Raw genomic sequence first — 15686 nt, 5'->3', positions numbered from 1 at the left:
CTTGCATTTCTATAGCGCCTTTCACAACCTCAGGATGACCCAAAGCGCTTTACAGCCAATGAAGTACTTTTGAAGTGTAGTCACTGATGTAATGCAGGAAACACGGCCGCCAATTTGCACACAACAAACTCCCCAAACCAGTAATGTGATAATCACCAGATCATCAGTTTTGCACAAGTCTGAAGTAACAGCGGTTCCATCAATATAACTGTATGAGAGAACAACACAGAGGGCTGAATTTTGCTGGTGCTCAGAGGGCAGGGTTCAGAGGCGGGTCCGCTGTCAAAATAGCAAAGAGTGACAGTGGGTAGGGAACCCGCTGTCAACCCGCCTCCACGCAAGTCTCCCAGGTGTCGGGTCTGTCCGGGGGAGGCAATTCACATAATTAAATGGGTTGTTAACATCCAATTAACTGTTATTTTATGCCTACTTTTTAATTTTACGTGCTCCCCCATGGGTTACCCGCTGCTCAGGGAACACATCAGCTCAGCATGTCGAGTGGATTCAGCATTGAATTATCTCATGACCTGACAACTGCCAAAGTTGTATAAAAGATCCCACATTACAGCTGTTCACTTTAAAAGCTCAGAAACTGTTGGTTACTGCATTTGGTGAGCTTTCTGCAGCTTGCAAGTGTTTTGAGCCAACTCTCTATCCAGTGCTACCTCATTGGAACAACCTCTCTCACCATTGACAGATCGCGTCTGTCATCTCAACCTCACCTGCCATCTATTCCATCAGCATCTTTGCCCTTGAAAATATCTCAACTTGGCCTTCAGAATCCAACCAAGATCAGCCCCAACACCAGCATCACTGAGCACACCAGCAACAACAACAACACCTTTCTCTCTTTCTCTCCAATCAATTGATGCTGCACAGGACACAGGGCATCAACACCAACATCAACATCAACAACACATTGCTGCCCGGGAGGCCAGGGATGGCCTCACCATAGCCAGATTTACTTCACTTGACGCTGTACACCCTGGATGCCAAATTATGCACCAGGTTGGCACCACCCCACACCAACAGCATAAAGCATCCCTACAATGGCCAAGCCATTCCTTTCACACTCATCACCATTGCGGGGGGAGGTGGGGGTGTACACTTATGTCTCACCATTCACTGCAACTCACTAAGTCACTTCCAAAGGTGCACACAAATCTGTCCAAGAACACAAAGTGCTGAAAATAAAGGTTTCAACATTACCAGAAACTTCACATGAACATTGGCTAAACCACCCAGGTGCCTACCCTTGTGTGTTGTTAGTTGGTATGCTGGCAGTAGGATGAGGGTGAGTGTGAGGGGTGGCTAGTGAGATGGGGATGTAATGGCCCAGAACTTGGTGTCGGGGGCTTGCCGCGCGGGCAAGCCCCCGATCTGCACTCACCCTGCGCGCTGACATCTGAAGCCCGGGCCTGCTTGCATTTCCTGTCACAGGCCCGGTTCAGATGTCAGCACGCAGTGCTTACCTGATCCAGCGGCGTAGTTAGTGCAATGTGCCGGCTGGGATCAGGTGAGCACTGTACAACCAATCAGGGGAGGGGAAGGTTCATTCATGAGTTTGAGAGTAAGAACTGTCAAACTCATGAAAACTACGGGGGCCCAAAACACTATTTAAACTTTAAATAAAAATTTAAAAAACATCCTAATCATTAAATTAAGTATAAATAAGTTTAAAAAAATAATTTAAACAATCATTTTTTTTTTGAAAAAAATAAATTTTTAATAAAAGGGGTCTAAAACTAAACTTACCTTATTGTAGATTCTTTAAAATAATAAACCTGTGGGAAAAAAAATTCTAAATTACACTAAAACACCACTTACCTGTAAAAATAAATACTTACGTGTGCTTTTTACAAGCGTAAAGACCAGAGGCCTTTACACATGCGCAAATCCCCCAAAACGGAGGAAATCCAAGATGCACGCGCTGCCCCCTACAGCGCACGCGCTAGCCTCTTCACCTCTTGGGTTAGAGGAGAGGAAATGCCGGTTTTCAGCACATGCGCTGTGCATGCTGAAAACCGGCATTTCCTCCGGCCAGACGCGTGAGTACCCCTTCCGTACTCACGTGTTTGGGGAGGAATTTCTGCCCCAACAATATAGATAGAGAGGGATGGGTAGAGGTGTAAGGTAAGTTGGTGTGAGTAAAGATGTGCAGGGGTAGGGTAGGGAAGACAGAGTGATGTGGATGTGATGAGTGGCACTGCAGGATGAGGTTGAGTGTGGCTTGTTTTGTGATCTACTGGGATCATTGAAAGGCTTGCACCACTGCAGCCTGGTCCTCCTGACGAAACCCCTGCTTGTGCCCTCCTGTGCAATATGCAAGCAGGCTGCGTTGATCTCCTGGGGAGGTCTCTTCCACCCATGGGAAGGGAAGAGAATCTCCCTGTGTGCTGTGACTCCCTCCATAAGCATATGGAGGGATTCATGGGAGAGCCTGGGTGCAGCCGTGCTCCTCTGTGTAGTGCATCTCTGTGCAGTGCTCCTCTGTGTAGTGCATCTCTGTGCAGTGCTCCTCTGTGTTTGGAGCACCTCAATGCTGTAGAATACTGACGTCATCAGACCCGCTTCCTTTTACTAAAGCAAAATACTGCGGATGCTGGAAATCTGAAATAAAAACACAAGATGCTGGAAATATTCAGCAGGTCAGGGAGCCAGTTCTGACGAAGGGTCATCGACTTGAAATGTTAACTCTGTTTCTCTCGCTACAGAAGCTGCCTGACCGGCTGGGTGTTTCCAGCATTTCTGTTTTTATTTCCGCTTCCTTTGAATTGTCCGGGAACCTCGCAGGGCAGGCTTAACAAGCCCAATTCATGTAAAATCACTTGGCAAATGCGGGCTGCAGTAGGCCGCGGGCTGGGAGTGTGATACCGACCCTAGCCGCCCCGGACCCGCCTCGGTCGCCGGAATCTGACATACAAGAAAATAGAAAGGACTTGACAGCATATTAACAGGATGCTAGAGTCTCAGCAAAGGTTCAAAGCCACAGGACATTATTGGTTTCACAGAAACCAGTGAATTTACTGCATTCGTGTTGATCTTAGTATTCCTTCACCGTTGATTGTCAAAATCGTTCAAACTCCCTGATGCTGGCAACATAACAAATATTCATTCCCCCCACTCTCGTGCCGTGACGGACCACATAACCTGCTGTGTCCACTGTTCTTCAATGACAGTCATTTCAGCTATTGTCAATGGTGTACCTCCAGTAAAAGCTGCAGGTTTGATGAGTGGCAGTTCCAAAAGAAATAACAGGAGAGAGACACTGTTTGATGAGATTAAATTGTTTTGACACCAGCTGTGATGGTTCTGTCACACATCATTATTACTTCCACCCCATCGAGGATGTTTTGGAAATGTCCCTCCCGCTAAAACGAATCCGCTTTGCTGGTCGATTGTACAGCGTTTGTTTGCTTTCTGATCCCAAAGACCAAACACTGAGATTATCCCTGTGATTAACAACCCACCTGAAGTGATTAATCTAACTCAAACTGTCAGTGTAACAAGTCTAGAAGCTCAGTTGAGGAATTCATAATTTCAGATAACAGATTTTTAAACGGGGCTCAAAATGTGTCAGCAAAGCTATTATCTATGGGAGAAATGTTGCTCCAATATATAAAGAGATGGGAAAAAAAGAAAAAACTGAAAATCTGAAATAATAACAGAAAATACTAGAAATACACAGCAGATCTGTTAGTGTCTGAAGAGAGAAGAGATGGGTTAACATTTTGGGTGCACGTTCTTGGTCAGAACTGGAAACAGTGATAAGTGAGCTACAGAAATGAGCAGAATGAAGAGCGATGGAGAGACCCACAGGTCATCCAGGGGTCATATGTGCTAACTCGTTTGTGTAAAGGTAGTTATTCAGCATATTGTCCAATTGACACTTTACCACTGACCACAAAGAAAACGTAGGGTGCTTTAGTGATGACCCAGTCGCATCCCACTGTATGGTTTATGGAGCTGGAATATAATTAAGAAGAAAGCATATGCAATGAGGAAAACATAATTATTGAACAATTTAATTTGGTTCAATTTGGTCCACTGGGGCAGACGTCATTGCTTACAGAAGATAGCTACTGCATAGAATTCAGGGTTAGAGTGATCTCCGAGATTAGTTTCGATCGCCTAGATGCGTCGGAGAGGAATTTTCACAGATTTTTCCCCCTCAAATTGGCCTGTTTTCTTTTTATCTGTTTCTTTGCCTCTCCCAGGAGATCACATGGTTTTGGGTGGGGTAGAAAATGTATATGTTGTGATACACAAGGTATATATTGTGATACACCAGACTGGATGGACCAGAGGGTCTTTACCTGTCCATCATTGTTCGTATGTTCCTAATGCTGATCCATGAAGTAACTGGAGGTCATTGTAGACGTGGGCGATGGTGTAAAATGGGCGATTAAAGTCAATAGAAACAAAAATGGGGAGAGCTGAACTGATTTCACCCATTTTACACTATCGCCCAAAATCAAAATGATCCCTCAGGGTATCTGCACCATAAGATGAAAAACAATGGTATTCACAACATATCAGCAGGAAGCTAGAACCAGAACTTAACTTCTAATATGATTCTTTATTGCTATGACACAAATAAAAGAGACTGAAGTCCTTGTTCGTTTAATGCCCGTTCCTGTAATGAGCTAAACTAAAATTGCGCTTTTAAATTGGGCAAATATTTTCATCCTAGATTCAAACTGCAGGTTCTTAAATTGTCTTCTTCTGGGAAAAGTGGTGCAATGAAGTTTGAAAACTAAATTGTGCTTTTAAGAAGTCAACACCAGTAAAATGAAAGCTGTCAATGTCTTCTCCCAGATATCATGATTAAAGTCTGATGTTGCAGTAAGTGACAAGAAATCTAAGTCAGCGCAATCCATAGGGACTTGTACACAATGGCAAACTGAATAGACTGAGCTTAGGGATGAAAACCACTCATTGTATAGTGGTGCCAGTAATTTCTATTCCAACACTAAAATATCCTGATATTAATGTATTGTTATCATGACCGTTTGGGCAAAAATACCCTGTATGTTGCTCTGCTTTTTCGTGAGATTGTCTATGACATTGCTGGCTATCTCTGTAACCTGCACCAGCCTTACAACCCTCCAAGAACGCTGTGACTCTCCAACTCTGGCCTCTTGTCCATCCACCTCTTTGACCAAGCTTTTCATCACCTGTCCTAATGGTTCCTTCTTTGGCTCGGTGCCAATTTTTGTCCGATTACGCTCTTGTGTAGCCTTGGGACGTTTTACTACTTTAAAAACACTATATAAATGCAAGTTGTTGTTGGAGAATGAAACTAGAGAGTGGGAGAGTCTGAAAGCTCTCTGGTCCCGATATACCAGGAGCAGAAAAGACATGGTGCAGCACAGGAAGACAGACACTGAATTCACTCACAAAACATCTAGGGTCAATGAATGCTCTAAGAAACACGACTGCTCGAAGGGCCAATGTTAATGTGCATTCTGTTTTAGATCAGGTGTGCCACAACAATGGGCCAACAACACTAGCACCAAGCCACCAACCCCACTCCCCCTCCATACAGCTCAGGGACATAGTGAAGGGATAATTACTAGTCCAAGCCCTTTTCGGGCTACCCCAGGTCAGGCATATTCCCCAGACGTTCACCTTCAACTAAAGTTAGAGATAGCCAAATTCTATAAGATGCTTAATTGGGTCTAAAGGTCCAAGCTATCTCTCTCTAAAGGAAAGGAACGATGTAAAGATAGCACTTTTAATAAGTTTAACTAGACTGTAGCCTTCTGGATATTATGAGGGTCCAGAAACCACCCCCCCCCAGAATTCTGCAACACTTCACAAAAAAGTGTACAGAAATTGAGTTCGCGAGTTTGATACAGAAATACTATTTGAGACAATTATAAAAATATATCGATTTATTTAAGAGCCGACATACAGTTAACAGCTGTTGAGTCAATCACAACTTTAACAGTTCAAAATACAAATAGCTTACATTTCTTATTTTCAGAGATCCTTATTTTCAAACCTTAACTTCATACATTTTTACATTTCTATTATTCTTAATCCAGAATATCCACCAAAATCAAATAAGAGTACATTTTTGATCCCCGAGACTCAAAGAATTAAAAACTTACAGAGCATGCCTCTGAAGTTGAGAATCGCTTGCCCTTTCCAGTGACTTCTGACTTTCCATCTGAAAAGCTCTATTTTTATATCCTTTTAGCATTAGTAAATCCTTTGAAGTTTTCTGCTGAAGTAAGTAAATTATCTCTAGTCATTCTCTATTGAATTATTTTCTATTCTTACTGTCAATTTAGCTGTTAGCTTGCAGACTTCTGTCTGTTGTTTAGGTGTTTCAAAAACTTATCATAAAATGGTTATAACTTAAGTATCTATTTGATGCTATTCTTATTGAAGACTTTCATTCAATTTCTAAATCTCCTCTGCTGTTTGAAAGCAGACATCGTGTTTACTAACTGTCCATTTTCAATACAAACACAATGTGATTGCTTGGTGTCATCTATTGATATCATATCTTCAAAGTCTTCTGTAGGTAATTTTTACAATATGAAAATCAAAACCACTTCAACCAGGGTGTTCCATACATTTCTTAGCTACTTCAATTGGTTGCATATATAATCATGTTTCCTGTTTCTCATTTGATGTTACTTTTACAAAGGCACATGGTTTTTTAATATTCTGTGTTCCTGTTGGAAGTGTCAGTTTTTAACACTTTTCTTGGGCATTGCTATTGTGTTGGTTTCAAACTGCAGATATTCTGAAAGCTGCAACTTGCTGTTTCAAGAGGGCCATTGTTTTTGTTTCAACAAACCAATTCCCATTTCAAAAGCTTGTGTGGTGTTTACAACTTTTGTGTTAACACTTCATTTTATCTCAGAAGCCTGTATTGACAGCTTGTGTCGCCGAGGCTTTCCAGACTTTTAAACCCATATTAATATAGTCAGAATTCTGTTCATAGGATGGTGTATCTCTTGGAATATGGCTATTTTCTTTACAATAGCTTGTCAGAGTTGCTTGGTGTTTCCTGGCTCCCACTCTGGTGGTTTTGAGGTGACAGCCCAAAGTACTACTGAGGCAGCCATGCCGCTTCCCTTTGAGGCTGATCCTTTAAAGATTCATTTCACTGGTTCAGATATGAACACTAATTATTCTGATACTGTTCTGCTTTTAGATATTAGCTGGCACTGATGTAACTGCTACTTTTGTTATTTTAAAAGAAAAAAAAATAAAGACTTGCATTTATGTAGCACCTTTCACAACCTCAGGGCATCCCAAAGTGCCTTACAGCCAATGAAGTACTTTTGAAGTGTAGTCACCATTGTAATGTAGGAAATGCGGCAGGCAATTTGCATACAGCAAAGCCTCGCAAACAGCAATGTGATAGTGACCAGATAATCTGGCTCAGTGATGTTGGTTGGGGATAAATATTGGCCAGGACACTGGGAAGAACTCCCCGCTCGTCTTCAAAAAATTAATGCGGGATCTTTTACGTCCATCTGATAGGGAAGACAGGGCCTGGATTTAACATCTAATCCAAAAGAAGGCACCTCTGACAGCGCAACATTCCCTCAGTGCTATGTAGTCCACATTATTTACCTTATTTTTATTGAAGACTTGTTTGATCAAATGTTTTTTGTCATGCTTTTTGTTAGATCCGTGGTTCAGTGGATAAATAATTACACGGATGCTGTACATAAACAAATAACAGGTCTTTACTGGAGGAGGGTAATCTCTAAACTGGGGTACAGAGGCATGTGCACAGCTTATATACCGGTGTGGTCACTGCCGGTACTACAGTATACAGGAGCTGTAAAAAGTAGTTCTGACTTAAAGCACATACACTACACTTTTGCCTCAGGTTTCTTTCCTTTAATGCCAATTACCTTTGCAGTAACTTTTTTTGCTACTTACTTTACAGGCAACTAGATTCTAGAATGGTTTGGTGTATTGTGCTCTTTAATAGTCTGGCTCCTGATGTCTTTAATATATTCAAGTGAAAGGTGCCTTGTCTGGTGCCAGCAAATACATTCTAAAATGTTTCACAACGTGAAATGACATTGCTGTTGCTCGTGTCCCTTTAAATAAAGTGTGTCATAAACTGTAGTCAACATTATTCTAATTAAAATACATAAGGTATTGCAAAACAGTAAAATGTTGTAGGACTCTATTATTGTATGACTCACAGCAGGTTCAATTTTTGGAAAAAAATGCTTAGCATCACATTTCAGTGTAAGATGGCAGGAGTCATTAATTCCTATTTGAAATCTAATTTTAGCTTCCAAAAAAAGATGGACAATATCCTGTTTGGATAACTGAAACAAAAATCACCTCCATTATAAGGATGTGTCTATTTGCAACACCAAATTTCTGATTAGTCCCCTTGGAGGGCCAGACCAGATTTCTGATTGGTCCCCTTGGAGGATAAGACACACCCAACAGTTTGTCAGGAATGTGTAATTTGATCCTGCCTGCTGGCGTAATCAAGATCTTTGCAATGTATAATTTGATCCATTCATTGTGACAGCCAAGCTCCAGAGCTCACAGTGCTAACACTACTGATTTCAGAGAACAGACAGGGCTCACCCTCCTGGGTTAGGAGTACTCACAGCTCTCACACTGCCGAGTTCATATAGGAAGGGGTGAGACCATGGAGGGATTTTAACATGAGGATGAGAATTTTAAAATCAAGGTGTTGGTGGACAATGATGCCCCTAATTTGTTTTTTGGGTGCGCGGTCCCTTTAATGAACTGTGGGTCCTTTCAAAATTTTGTGCATATGCAAAGGGCAGAATTTTCATTGAGCCATGGAGGCAGGATTGGAGGCATTTGGGGTGTTAAAATCTCGAAATCGGGGGGGCATGAACCCATCCCGCCCCCAACCCACCTCCACGCCAGTTTCAAAGGAGGCGGATATCCGACCTGTGCTGGGACCCATCTCCCCGAGGCGGGAAGGGGATTAGTGCCAATGAACTGCCTGTTAACAGGTAGTTAACAGGCAGTTTTTAGCCTAATCCCTATTTTAATTCCTGAAGTATGGGATTCCCGACGGCTCCAAACCACGCCAAGTTAGCAAGGCGGACCGTCAGGCTGAAGGGCTTGGAGGGTTCGAGATGTCCGGTGTTCAGGTGAGTGATGGGTGCATGAGTGCAGAGGTAAGTGTGTTTGGTCTGTATAAAGTGTTTAAAGAAGTTTTACTTACATTTACTTACCTTTACAGCCTCCCTTCCTTCAGGTCTCGGGAGTCCCTCATCTCATCAGCACTGAAAGCAGAATGGCCGCGAGCTGTCAAAAGTTGCAGCATTCAGCTTTCTGTTCTGGAGAGATCTCTAAATCAGCCTGAGAGGAAGGAATTAACTTGGAGTACAGATTGTCACTGTTTGACAGCTTTAAAGAGCTGTCAAATGCTGATATTTCATCTGTCAAAAGCTCTTGGCAGATGAAATGTCAATCTGTGATGTCACCTGTTGCCGGGTGGCCCTTAATTGGCCTGCTGAGCCCGCTGGGTGGGCTCAACAAGGTCAATCAAGTGAAGATCGCGTGGGTTGGCCACAACTCGATGGAGGCGGGACTACAACCCCAAAAGTTGTAGTCCTGCCTCCTACACGCCTCCAGAATCAAAATCCAGCTCAAAGTCTCCCATTCAAAAGCTGGTAAACGGCTTGTGTGGGATGTCCAGATAGTTGTGCAGTTGCACAGCTTAGCCGGAACGTTGTTGGTGGACTTTGAGCCAATGTAGGCCAACAAGCACAGGGATAATGGGTGAATGGGACTTGCTGCATGTTAGTATACGTGCAGCAGAGTTTTGGATGAGCTCAAGTTCACTGAGGGTGGAAGATGGGTGTCTGGCCAGGAGATCATTGGAATAGTCGAGTCCAGCAAATAACACATAAATGTAATGTTATGTATGTTGTAGGACCAACACAGAATTTTAAAAAAATTATTTATTTATTGCCTATTCCTAGTAGCTCTTGAGAGGGTGGTCGTGAGCTGCCTCCTTGAACCGCTGTGGCCTGGGGGGAGGAGGGGAGGAGAGGGAGAACGTGGTGCAGTTGTAAAGGGAGTGTGGGGTGGAAAAATGTGATCCGTCTTCCAATCTGGGTCACATTCTTGCTCTCATCACCCTCCCACTTTAGACCTGGATCACGTTCTTCCACCTTCTCCACTGTTCTCACTGTGCTTCCCGCCCCAACAAGTTCCTGACCTTCTCTCCCCAAGTTCTTGACCTTCTCCCCCTCTCCGAGCTCCTCTCGCTCTGAGCTCCTCTCCCCCTTTCGATCCCGTTGCCTCCCCCCTTTTGATCCCCTCTCCCCGCTTCAGTTCCCTTTCCTTCCTCTTTCGATCCCCTCTCCTCCACCTCTTTCAATCCCCTCTCCCCCCTTCGATTCCCCCGTCCTCCCACCCCTTCGATTCCCTTTCATATCATCCCTCGATCCCCTCTCCTTGCCCCCCTTGATAATCCTCTCCCCTCCTCTCCTCCCCACCCACCTCCCCCCCTCGATTCAAACCCCTGACCTTCTCAGCACGGAGCGGAGGAAAGTGTGGTGCTGCAGGCCATAGCCACTGCACCATATGATACTGCGCATGCATGACCGGATCAAATGCACATGCGCAGTACCAGACAGGCGTGCACGCGCAGAGACAGTCAAAAATGGCGTGCAAATAATCACCCCACAAATATAATCATTTTAATTATCCGCTCATTAACTGGCACTATTTTGTCAGCAATGACCTGATTGAATGGCAGAGCAGGCTCAAAAGGCGTATGGTCTACCCCTGCTCCTATTTCTTATGATTTTATGTAAACTGTACTGGACAATGTGAACTAATAATAATTACAGTTAGTGTTGGATTACCACAAGTGATAAGACAGTACTGTTACATCACAAACATAGGACAAATCTGCGCCAAAGGTCATATTGTATCAAAACTGTGCTGAAGTCTTGGGTAAGAATCCATCTTACACTATTTTCACTTCTGGAGGGATGATAATATTTCCTCTTTTGTGCACTGCGTTCCGGAAAAGACTACATCACTGTGGTCGGCAGGCACTCTGTAACTGTGCTGGAACATTCAATAACTATTATACTCTACAGATATACTATAATCGTAACAGAGAATTTTGGCTCATAGAAATTGTTAATTCGCTTTCTTTAATTGCCAACATTTTACGAAGGGTTTTAAGGAATAGCTGTAGAGCTGAAGATAGCTCGGAGAAAGGTCATCACCTGGCATTTAAACTGCTGGCCATAAATCGCAAAACCTTTTGTTACTGACTTCTCCACCAGCTCCTTGGGTGCTACGGATTTATTCTATGAAAACAAAGCTGCATAAACAAGGTTCTCACAACGTTTCTACTCAAACTTCAGTGCAAGTGAACAAATTGACCCTCAATCGACCCTGTGGTTTTCAGTCTTGGTGCTAAACATTTAAATTTGTGGTGTTCTTTCACCAGCTTTGCAGCAAAGCCAGCATTTATTGGCCATCCCAAATTGCCCATGAGAAGGTGAGCCACATTCTTGAACCGCTGCAGTCATTGCAGCGGTTTGTTACAACTGAGTGACTTGCTAGGCCATTTCAGAGGGCAGTTAAGAGTCAACCACATTGCTGTGGGTCTGGTGTCACATATCGGCCAGACCAGGTAAGGAAGGCAGATTACCTTCCCTAAAGGGCATTAGTGAACCAGATGGGGTTTTGCGACAATCCGATAGTTTTATGGTCAACATTACTGACACGAGCTTTAGAATCATAGGGCTAGAAATTCAGTAGGCTTTGCGCCCAGTTTTCGCCCAAAGAGGGCTTTGCTCCACTTGCTGAGATTGCGCCGATATTCAGCGCTGCGGTAATGGCGGCGTTAGCCAGTAGTGCTGCGCCGCCACCGATGACGTCATCGGTGTGCGCAGTGCCCCGCTACCGCCCCGCTACCGGCCCGACTGCCATATTTAGTTGCGGCCGCCTCTTCCGCAGCGGCCGCAAACAGCGATCTGAAAATGGGGCCGTCCTGCAGCCTTAGTGGGGTGAGTTAAGGCGGAGGTGCAGCCGGCCGCTTTTTCGGTGGCCGCCTGCCCGCACCTCCTTCCCCGGCCTCCTCCACCACCCCCCCCGCGGCATTGCTGGCTGTTTTCCGGGAGCCCGGCACTTCTCCGTGGTGCCGGGCTCATTTGCCGGCACTAGCGAGCGGCGATCTCGCTGTTGCAGGCACCTCCCCCTTAAGAGAGGGAGGAAGGCCTGCAGTACCGCAGCCTGCCGCTCCGCAGCGGGTGGCGCTGCGGCACCTAGCGCGCCGAAATTCAGTTTCAGCGCCCCAAGCGGGGGCGGCCACACCCTTGAATAGCGGCCGGCTTCGACTTGGGGCGCTGAAACTGAATTTCCGGCGGGCACAAGTGGCTCCGCGCGCAGCGGTAACTTCTGGGCGCAAGGGAGCTGGCAGGCCCAAACTGAATTTCTAGGCCATAGAATCATAAAATGTTTACAGCACGGAAGAAGGCCATTCAGCCTGTCGAGCCCGCGCTGACTCTCAGCTAGCCCTTTCCACCCCTGCCCTTTCCTCTGCAATTTTTTTTCCTTCAGATACTTATCCAACTCTCTTTTGAAAGATAAGATTGAGTCTGCCTCCAGCACCCTTTCAGGCAGTGCATTCCAGATCTTAACCACTCGCTGCGTAAAAAAGTATTTTCTTATGTCGCCTTTGGTTCTTTCGCCAATCACCTTAAATCTGTGTCCCCTGGTTCTCGACCCCTCTGCCAATGGGAACAGTTTCCCTCTATCTACTCTGTCCAGACCCCTCATGATTTTGAACACCTCTATTAAATCTCCTCTCAATCTTCTCTGCTCCAAGGAGAACAACCCCAGCTTCTCCAATCTATCAATGTAACTGAAGTCCCTCATTCCTGGAATCATTCTCGTAAATCTTTTCTGTACCTTCTCTAAGGCCTTCACATCTTTCCTAAAGTGTGGTTCCCAGAATTGGACACAGTACTCCAGTTGGGGCTGAACCACTGTTTTATACAGGTTCATCATAATTTCCACACATTTGTACTTTATTTATTTATCTTTATCTATTTATGAAGCCCAGGATCCCATAAGCCTTTTTAACTGCTTTCTCAACCTGCTCTACCAACTTCAGCGATTTGTGCACATATACCCCAGGTCTCTCCATTTGTGCACCCCCTTTAGGGTTGTACCATTTAGTTTATATGTCCTCTCCTCATTCTTTCTACCAAAATATATCACTTTGCACTTTTCTGCAGTAAAATTCATCTGCCACGTGTCCACCCATTTCACCAGCCTGTCTATGTCTTCATGAAGTCTATCACTATCCTCCTCACTGTTCACTGTACTGCCAAGTTTTGTGTCATTTGCAAATTTGGAAATTGCACCTGTACACCCACATCCAAGTCATTAGTGTATATCAAGAAAAGCAGTGGTCCTAGAACCAAACCCTGGGGAATACCACTGTATACCTTCCTCCAGTCCAAAAAACAACCGTTCACCACTACTCTCTGTTTCCTGTCACTTAGCCAATTCTGTATCCATGCTGCCACTGTCCCTTTTATTTTATGGGCTTCAACTTTGCTGGCAAGCCTATTATGTGGCACTTTGTCGAACACCTTTTGGAAATCCATGTACACTACATCAACCGCATTTCACTCATCAACCCTCTCTGTTACCTCATCAAAAAACTCCATCAAGTTGGCTAAACATGATTTGCCTTTAACAAATTCATGCTGCCTTTCCTTAATTAATCCACACCTATCCAAGTGACTGTTAATTTTGTCCCTGATTACTGTTTCTAAACGCTTCCCCACTACCAAGGTTAAACTGACTGGCCTGTAGTTGCTGGGTTTATCTTTACACCCTTTTTGAACAATGGCATAACATTTGCAATTTGCCAGTCCTCTGGCACCACCCCCGTACCTATGGAGGATTGGAATATTATGGCCAGTACCTCTATGATTTCCACCCTCAATGTCCTAGGATGCATCCCATCCGCTCCTGGTGATTTATCTACTTTAAGTACAGCCAGCCTTTCAAATACCTCTTTATCAATGTTTATACTATCAAGTATCTCCACTACCTCCTCCTTCACTATGTCTATGACAGCATCCTCTTCCTTGGTGAAGACAGATACGAAATACTCATTTAGTACCTCAGCCATACCCTCTGCCTCCACGCGTAGGTCTCCTTTTTGGTTCCCAATCAGTCCCACCCCTCCTCTTACTATCCTTTTACTATTTATATGCCTATTGAAGACTTTTGGATTACCTTTTATGTTGGCTGCCATTCTATTCTCATACCCTCTATTTGCCCCTCTTATTTTCTTTTTCACTTCCCCTCTAACCTTTCTATATATAATCTCAGATTCTCAGATATATTCCAGATTTATTTAATTAATTGAATTTAAGTTCCCCAGCTGCCGTGGTGGAATTTGAACTCACATCTACTGGATTATTAGTCCAGGCCTCTAGGTTACTAGTCCAGTAACATAACCACTGATGTAATAAAACTCACTACGCACTTGGTTCGAGTATAAAGCAAGGCTGTAATCAACTTGTTTCAAAACATGGCGGTCTAGTTGTCTTTCACTAGTTCCTGTTTACGAAATGTCCTGGGAAAGCTGGGCCCACACCCGAGTATTTATACTCCTTGGACGGCGCCACCAGCTGGCCGTCCAGTGTTATTTCATGAGCCTTTCTTCATGGATCATAAGATTCATAACAACCACTATGCTATTGTACTGTATCAAATGGGATATAAAGTTACAGCAGCCTGCTGCAGTGGAACTACATAGCATATTCGCATAGTCCTCATACTGTGGAAAACTGATACCATCATGCCCTCTGCTCAATGGGTTAGTGGGCTATCATCTTATTTAAGATTTTGTCAAAGCAGTTAATGTACACCTTGAAGTCATGATTTGATTGTGGGTTGCTTGTCTGAGTAAGGTTCCCCAAGGGCATCAGAAATTCAATATTAGGGTTGGCTGTGTTCAGTTGATGACCTCTGCGGGCAGATTAATAAAATGTGCATGGCGGGACAGACAAACTCAACAGCATGTTAAAGACGGAATTATTTTTATATGGCAAGATTGCCAAGGAAGGAAAATGCTTTTCCTTAAAAAAAGAAAAAAGAGAGAAATAAATCTGATATCTCTACTTCTCTGAGGTAAACTATCTGAGCGTCCGGAATTAAAATATGTGCCCTGCATGTTAGTGTAAAAGCTTAGCTCAATGTGTCCCCTTAGGCAGCCATTTCAAAAGTGCCTTGGTTTATGATAAACAAGCAATCATACATATGGTTCACGAAAGTAATGAACAAATTGTCAAGTGTTATGGGAATGGAGGTACAAGTTTTACCTAATTTACGAAGTACTTGAGGGCTTTAGCATTGACAGGTAATACCTGACTTTATCCTATCAGGCTGGGAAAGAAAATCCATGTTTTTGCATTAATGTCAGAAGTTTCAGGCAATTTGGAAGAGGATGAATTTCCTGAGCATTATGAACGCATGCAGATGGCTTCTGTTCATGAGGGATGGAGAAACCATTTAGGAGTGTAAACATTTCCCTACAGCTAAAGGAAAGGCACAAGGGTTTATGAAAGTTCTGCTGCAGCTCAACCTTATTCACTATTATAGAAACCCTGTTCATGGAATCTATGGTTAAAAGGCATTCAAATATATTCTAG

At 43.9% G+C, this 15686-nt stretch overlaps 1 protein-coding gene across 1 annotated transcript in view; it reads left to right on the top strand.

Annotated features, from left to right (window-relative positions):
• LOC147103101 (glutamate receptor ionotropic, kainate 3-like) overlaps nt 1-15686 on the top strand; it is a 582747-nt gene that overhangs the window by 30585 nt on the left and 536476 nt on the right. The gene's annotated exons all lie outside the window — the stretch shown is intronic.

Source organism: Somniosus microcephalus, chromosome 20 (genome assembly GCF_052327205.1).
Source record: "Somniosus microcephalus isolate GS21.2 chromosome 20, FLI_Smic_1.0, whole genome shotgun sequence".
NCBI lineage: Eukaryota > Metazoa > Chordata > Chondrichthyes > Squaliformes > Somniosidae > Somniosus > Somniosus microcephalus.
Note: the sequence above shows the minus strand (reverse complement) of the source record. Positions and strands in the feature narration are given on the sequence as shown.